Source organism: Mixophyes fleayi, chromosome 4, assembly GCF_038048845.1.
Source record: "Mixophyes fleayi isolate aMixFle1 chromosome 4, aMixFle1.hap1, whole genome shotgun sequence".
NCBI classification, from domain to species: Eukaryota; Metazoa; Chordata; class Amphibia; order Anura; family Limnodynastidae; genus Mixophyes; species Mixophyes fleayi.
Genome location: NC_134405.1, coordinates 25,574,553 through 25,581,899, shown reverse-complemented (window position 1 = coordinate 25,581,899; position 7,347 = coordinate 25,574,553). Strand labels below are relative to the sequence as shown.

Below are 7,347 nucleotides of genomic sequence, written 5' to 3'. Positions count from 1 at the left end.
TGACCCCGACGTGATTTGAACACGCAACCTTCTGATCTGGAGTCAGACGCGCTACCGTTGTGCCACGAGGTCCCTTGAATATATGTTTTCTAAAAAAACTTGTGCCAGTTGAATCTTACCAATCGATCTCACAAACCAGTCATAACTCAATCAAGATGATGCAAGAAATGTTCCATTGATTCTTACGTGATTTTTACGCTCAATCCTATAAGGAAACAGTAGCGTTTTAGTTGTGCCATGTGGCCAGTAGGAAACAACCTTACCAGTTGTGCTAACATCCAGAAAATATAGAAAAACAGAGCTATAATCATGAAGTTGCACGGATTCATCGGGCATTTCAGGCTTCGACTGTATCTTCTTTACAGTCTGCACTTCTGAAATCCAGAAAAAATACATCTAGGATCATGCAAGCAATTAATCATTTCACTGTAATCAACTGCTCTGTCCTGTTACGTAGAGTTCAGCACGTGTTGACTACATTTTGACAGACATTTTATTTCTAGAACATATTCAATATTAGCAAAACTACCTTGAATACTTGTTTTTTTTCATGGAAAAGTTTGTTGGTGACCTACAGCCATTATTTTCTACTCTTCAATGAGAAAAATGAAGGATGCGTCAGGATGAATTGAATCCTTATTGCTTACTATGGATGAGAATTAACCACAATACGATGTTTTCAGGAGACTGCCCATGTGACACAGGCATCTATGTTAGATGTAATCACCATCAGAAGGCCGTAGAAATTCATGGAAGTTTTGAGCATTCGTTGCGTATCACTAGGCACAGTTGACAGTTTTACCATCAAAACTGCAGCTGACCCCGACGTGATTTGAACACGCAACCTTCTGATCTGGAGTCAGACGCGCTACCGTTGCACCACAAGGTCCCTTGAATATATACTTTCTAAAAAAACTTGCGCCAGTTGAATCTTACCAATCGATCTCACAAACCAGTCATAACTCAATCAAGATGATGCAAGAAATGTTCCATTGATTCTTACGGGATTTTTACGCTCAATCCTATAAGGAAACAGTAGCGTTTTAGTTGTGCCATGTGGCCAGTAGGAAACAACCTTACCAGTTGTGCTAACATCCAGAAAATATAGAAAAACAGAGCTATAATCATGAAGTTGCACGGATTCATCGGGCATTTCAGGCTTCGACTGTATCTTCTTTACAGTCTGCACTTCTGAAATCCAGAAAAAATACATCAAGGATCATGCAAGCAATTAATCATTTCACTGTAATCAACTGCTCTGTCCTGTAACGTAGAGTTCAGCACGTATTGACTACATTTTGACAGACATTTTATTTCTAGAACATATTCAATATTAGCAAAACTACCTTGAATACTTGTTTTTTTTCATGGAAAAGTTTGTTGGTGACCTACAGCCATTATTTTCTACTCTTCAATAAGAAAAATGAAGGATGCATCAGGATGAACTGAATCCTTATTGCTTACTATGGATGAGAGTTAACCACAATCCAAAGTCTTCAGGAGACTGCCCATGTGACACAGGCATCTATGTTAGATGTAATTACCCTTCAGAAGGCCGTAGAAATTCATGGAAGTTTCGAGCATTCGTTGCGTATCACTAGGCACAGTTGACAGTTTTACCATCAAAACTGCAGCTGACCCCGACATGATGTGAACATGTAACTGCTGATCTGGAGTCAGATGTGCTACCGTTGCGCCACAATGTCCCTTGAATGTGTATGCTCTTAAAAAACTTGCGCCAGTTCATTCTTACCAATCGATCTCACAAACCAGTCATAACTCAATCAAGATGATGCGAAAAATGTTCCATTGATTCTTATGTGATTTTTACGCTTAATCCTATAAGGAAACAGTAGCGTTTTAGTTGTGCCATGTGGCCAGTAGGAAACAACCTTACCAGTTGTGCTAACATCCAGAAAATATAGAAAAACAGAGCTATAATCATGAAGTTGCACGGATTCATCGGGCATTGCAGGCTTCGACTGTATCTTCTTTACAGTCTGCAATTCTGAAATCCAGAAAAAATACATCAAGGATCATGCAAGCAATTAATCATTTCACTGTAATCAACTGCTCTGTCCTGTAACGTAGAGTTCAGCACGTATTGACTACATTTTGACAGACATTTTATTTCTAGAACATATTCAATATTAGCAAAACTACCTTGAATACTTGTTTTTTTTCATGGAAAAGTTTGTTGGTGACCTACAGCCATTATTTTCTACTCTTCAATAAGAAAAATGAAGGATGCATCAGGATGAACTGAATCCTTATTGCTTACTATGGATGAGAGTTAACCACAATCCAAAGTCTTCAGGAGACTGCCCATGTGACACAGGCATCTATGTTAGATGTAATCACCCTTCAGAAGGCCGTAGAAATTCATGGAAGTTTCGAGCATTCGTTGCGTATCACTAGGCACAGTTGACAGTTTTACCATCAAAAATGCAGCTGACCCCGACATGATTTGAACATGCAACCTTCTGATCTGGAGTCAGACGCGCTACCGTTGCACCACGAGATCCCTTGAATATATGCTTTCTAAAAAAACTTGCGCCAGTTGAATCTTACCAATCGATCTCACAAACCAGTCATAACTCAATCAAGATGATGCGAGGAATGTTCCATTGATTCTTATGGGATTTTTACGCTTAATCCTATAAGGAAACAGTAGCGTTTTAGTTGTGCCATGTGGCCAGTAGGAAACAACCTTACCAGTTGTGCTAACATCCAGAAAATATAGAAAAACAGAGCTATAATCATGAAGTTGCACGGATTCATCGGGCATTGCAGGCTTCGACTGTATCTTCTTTACAGTCTGCACTTCTGAAATCCAGAAAAAATACATCAAGGATCATGCAAGCAATTAATCATTTCACTGTAATCAACTGCTCTGTCCTGTAACGTAGAGTTCAGCACGTGTTGACTACATTTTGACAGACATTTTATTTCTAGAACATATTCAATATTAGCAAAACTACCTTGAATACTTGTTTTTTTTCATGGAAAAGTTTGTTGGTGACCTACAGCCATTATTTTCTACTCTTCAATGAGAAAAATGAAGGATGCGTCAGGATGAATTGAATCCTTATTGCTTACTATGGATGAGAATTAACCACAATACGATGTTTTCAGGAGACTGCCCATGTGACACAGGCATCTATGTTAGATGTAATCACCCTTCAGAAGGCCTTAGAAATTCATGGAAGTTTCGAGCATTCGTTGCGTATCACTAGGCACAGTTGACAGTTTTACCATCAAAACTGCAGCTGACCCTGACGTGATTTGAACACGCAACCTTCTGATCTGGAGTCAGACGCGCTACCGTTGCGCCACAATGTCCCTTGATTATATACTTTCTAAAAAAAACTTGCGCCATTTGAATCTTACCAATCGATCTCACAAACCAGTCATAACTCAATCAAGATGATGCAAGAAATGTTCCATTGATTCTTACGTGATTTTTACGCTCAATCCTATAAGGAAACAGTAGCGTTTTAGTCGTGCCATGTGGCCAGTAGGAAACAACCTTACCAGTTGTGCTAACATCCAGAAAATATAGAAAAACAGAGCTATAATCATGAAGTTGCACGGTTTCATCGGGCATTTCAGGCTTCGACTGTATCTTCTTTACAGTCTGCACTTCTGAAATCTAGAAAAAATACATCAAGGATCATGCAAGCAATTAATCATTTCACTGTATACAACTGCTCTGTCCTGTAACGTAGAGTTCAGCACGTATTGACTACATTTTGACAGACATTTTATTTCTAGAACATATTCAATATTAGCAAAACTACCTTGAATACTTGTTTTTTTTCATGGAAAAGTTTGTTGGTGACCTACAGCCATTATTTTCTACTCTTCAATGAGAAAAAGGAATGATGCGTCAGGATGAATTGAATCCTTATTGCTTACTATGGATGAGAATTAACCACAATACGATGTTTTCATGAGACTGCCCATGTGACACAGGCATCTATGTTAGATGTAATCACCCTTCAGAAGGCCGTAGAAATTCATGGAAGTTTCGAGCATTCGTTACATATCACTAGGCACAGATGACAGTTTTACCATCAAAACTGCAGCTGACCCCTACATGATTTGAACACGCAACCTTATGATATGGAGTCAAACACGCTACCGTAGCGCCACGAGGTCCCTTGAATATATACTTTCTAAAAAAACTTGCGCCAGTTGAATCTTACCAATCGATCTCACAAACCAGTCATAACTCAATCAAGATGATGCAAGAAATGTTCCATTGATTCTTACGTGATTTTTACGCTCAATCGTATAAGGAAACAGTAGCGTTTTAGTTGTGCCATGTGGCCAGTAGGAAACAACCTTACCAGTTGTGCTAACATCCAGAAAATATAGAAAAACAGAGCTATAATCATGAAGTTGCACGGATTCATCGGGCATTTCAGGCTTCGACTGTATCTTCTTTACAGTCTGCACTTCTGAAATCCAGAAAAAATACATCAAGGATCATGCAAGCAATTAATCATTTCACTGTAATCAACTGCTCTGTCCTGTAATGTAGAGTTCAGCACGTGTTGACTACATTTTGACAGACATTTTATTTCTAGAACATATTCAATATTAGCAAAACTACCTTGAATACTTGTTTTTTTTCATGGAAAAGTTTGTTGGTGACCTACAGCCATTATTTTTTACTCTTCAATGAGAAAAATGAAGGATGCGCCAGGATGAATTGAATCCTTATTGCTTACTATGGATGAGAATTAACCACAATACGATGTTTTCAGGAGACTGCCCATGTGACACAGGCATCTATGTTAGATGTAATCACCCTTCAGAAGGCTGTAGAAATTCATCGAAGTTTCGAGCATTTGTTGCGTATCACTAGGCACAGTTGACAGTTTTACCATCAAGACTGTAGCTGACCCCAACATGATTTGAACACGCAACTTTATGATATGGAGTCAAACACGCTACTGTTGCGCCACGAGGTCCCTTGAATATATACTTTCTAAAAAAACTTGCGCCAGTTGAATCTTACCAATCGATCTCACAAACCAGTCATAACTCAATCAAGATGATGCAAGAAATGTTCCATTGATTCTTACGTGATTTTTACGCTCAATCCTATAAGGAAACAGTAGCGTTTTAGTTGTGCCTTGTGGCCAGTAGGAAACATTCTTACCAGTTGTGCTAACATCCAGAAAATATAGAAAAACAGAGCTATAATCATGAAGTTGCACGGATTCATCGGGCATTTCAGGCTTCGACTGTATCTTCTTTACAGTCTGCACTTCTGAAATCCAGAAAAAATACATCAAGGATCATGCAAGCAATTAATAATTTCACTGTAATCAACTGCTCTGTCCTGTTACGTAGAGTTCAGCACGTGTTGACTACATTTTGACAGACATTTTATTTCTAGAACATATTCAATATTAGCAAAACTACCTTGAATACTTGTTTTTTTTCATGGAAAAGTTTGTTGGTGACCTACAGCCATTATTTTCTACTCTTCAATGAGAAAAATGAAGGATGGGTCAGGATGAATTGAATCCTTATTGCTTACTATGGATGAGAATTAACCACAATACGATGTTTTCAGGAGACTGCCCATGTGACACAGGCATCTATGTTAGATGTAATCACCCTTCAGAAGGCCGTAGAAATTCATGGAAGTTTCGAGCATTTGTTGCGTATCACTAGGCACAGTTGACAGTTTTACTATCAAAACTGCAGCTGACCCCGACGTGATTTGAACACGCAACCTTCTGATCTGGAGTCAGACGCGCTACCGTTGCGCCACAAGGTCCCTTGAATATATACATTTTAAAAAAACTTGCGCCAGTTGAATCTTACCAATCGATCTCACAAACCAGTCATAACTCAATCAAGATGATGCGAAAAATGTTCCATTGATTCTTATGTGATTTTTACGCTTAATCCTATAAGGAAACACTAGCGTTTTAGTTGTGCCATGTGGCCAGTAGGAAACAACCTTACCAGTTGTGCTAACATCCAGAAAATATAGAAAAACAGAGCTATAATCATGAAGTTGCACGGATTCATCGGGAATTGCAGGCTTCGACTGTATCTTCTTTACAGTCTGCACTTCTGAAATCCAGAAAAAATACATCAATGATCATGCAAGCAATTAATCATTTCACTGTAATCAACTGCTCTGTCCTGTAACGTAGAGTTCAGCACGTGTTGACTACATTTTGACAGACATTTTATTTCTAGAACATATTCAATATTAGCAAAACTACCTTGAATACTTGTTTTTTTTCATGGAAAAGTTTGTTGGTGACCTACAGCCATTATTTTCTACTCTTCAATGAGAAAAATGAAGGATGCGTCAGGATGAATTGAATCCTTATTGCTTACTATGGATGAGAATTAACCACAATACGATGTTTTCAGGAGACTGCCCATGTGACACAGGCATCTATGTTAGATGTAATCACCATCAGAAGGCCGTAGAAATTCATGGAAGTTTCGAGCATTCGTTGCGTATCACTAGGCACAGTTGACAGTTTTACCATCAAAACTGCAGCTGACCCCGACGTGATTTGAACACGCAACCTTCTGATCTGGAGTCAGATGCGCTACCGTTGTGCCACGAGGTCCCTTGAATATATACTTTCTAAAAAAACTTGCGCCAGTTGAATCTTACCAATCGATCTCACAAACCAGTCATAACTCAATCAAGATGATGCAAGAAATGTTCCATTGATTCTTACGTGATTTTTACGCTCAATCCTATAAGGAAACAGTAGCGTTTTAGTTGTGCCATGTGGCCAGTAGGAAACAACCTTACCAGTTGTGCTAACATCCAGAAAATATAGAAAAACAGAGCTATAATCATGAAGTTGCACGGATTCATCGGGCATTTCAGGCTTCGACTGTATCTTCTTTACAGTCTGCACTTCTGAAATCCAGAAAAAATACATCAAGGATCATGCAAGCAATTAATCATTTCACTGTAATCAACTGCTCTGTCCTGTAATGTAGAGTTCAGCACGTGTTGACTACATTTTGACAGACATTTTATTTCTAGAACATATTCAATATTAGCAAAACTACCTTGAATACTTGTTTTTTTTCATGGAAAAGTTTGTTGGTGACCTACAGCCATTATTTTTTACTCTTCAATGAGAAAAATGAAGGATGCGTCAGGATGAATTGAATCCTTATTGCTTACTATGGATGAGAATTAACCACAATACGATGTTTTCAGGAGACTGCCCATGTGACACAGGCATCTATGTTAGATGTAATCACCCTTCAGAAGGCTGTAGAAATTCATCGAAGTTTCGAGCATTTGTTGCGTATCACTAGGCACAGTTGACAGTTTTACCA

At 38.6% G+C, this 7,347-nt stretch overlaps 6 non-coding genes across 6 annotated transcripts; all 6 read right to left on the bottom strand.

Moving 5' to 3' along the window:
- Positions 1-72, bottom strand: TRNAW-CCA (transfer RNA tryptophan (anticodon CCA)). Its single transcript has one exon. It is a non-coding gene; the product is annotated as a tRNA-Trp (tRNA).
- A 745-nt stretch (positions 73-817) lies between these two features.
- On the bottom strand, positions 818-889 carry TRNAW-CCA (transfer RNA tryptophan (anticodon CCA)). The gene has a single exon. It is a non-coding gene; the product is annotated as a tRNA-Trp (tRNA).
- Positions 890-2,452: 1,563 nt separating this feature from the next.
- Positions 2,453-2,524, bottom strand: TRNAW-CCA (transfer RNA tryptophan (anticodon CCA)). The gene has a single exon. It is a non-coding gene; the product is annotated as a tRNA-Trp (tRNA).
- A 746-nt stretch (positions 2,525-3,270) lies between these two features.
- Positions 3,271-3,342, bottom strand: TRNAW-CCA (transfer RNA tryptophan (anticodon CCA)). Its single transcript has one exon. It is a non-coding gene; the product is annotated as a tRNA-Trp (tRNA).
- Positions 3,343-5,725: 2,383 nt separating this feature from the next.
- On the bottom strand, positions 5,726-5,797 carry TRNAW-CCA (transfer RNA tryptophan (anticodon CCA)). The gene has a single exon. It is a non-coding gene; the product is annotated as a tRNA-Trp (tRNA).
- Positions 5,798-6,542: 745 nt separating this feature from the next.
- TRNAW-CCA (transfer RNA tryptophan (anticodon CCA)) lies at positions 6,543-6,614 on the bottom strand. The gene has a single exon. It is a non-coding gene; the product is annotated as a tRNA-Trp (tRNA).
- Between the last annotated feature and the right edge of the window lie 733 nt (positions 6,615-7,347).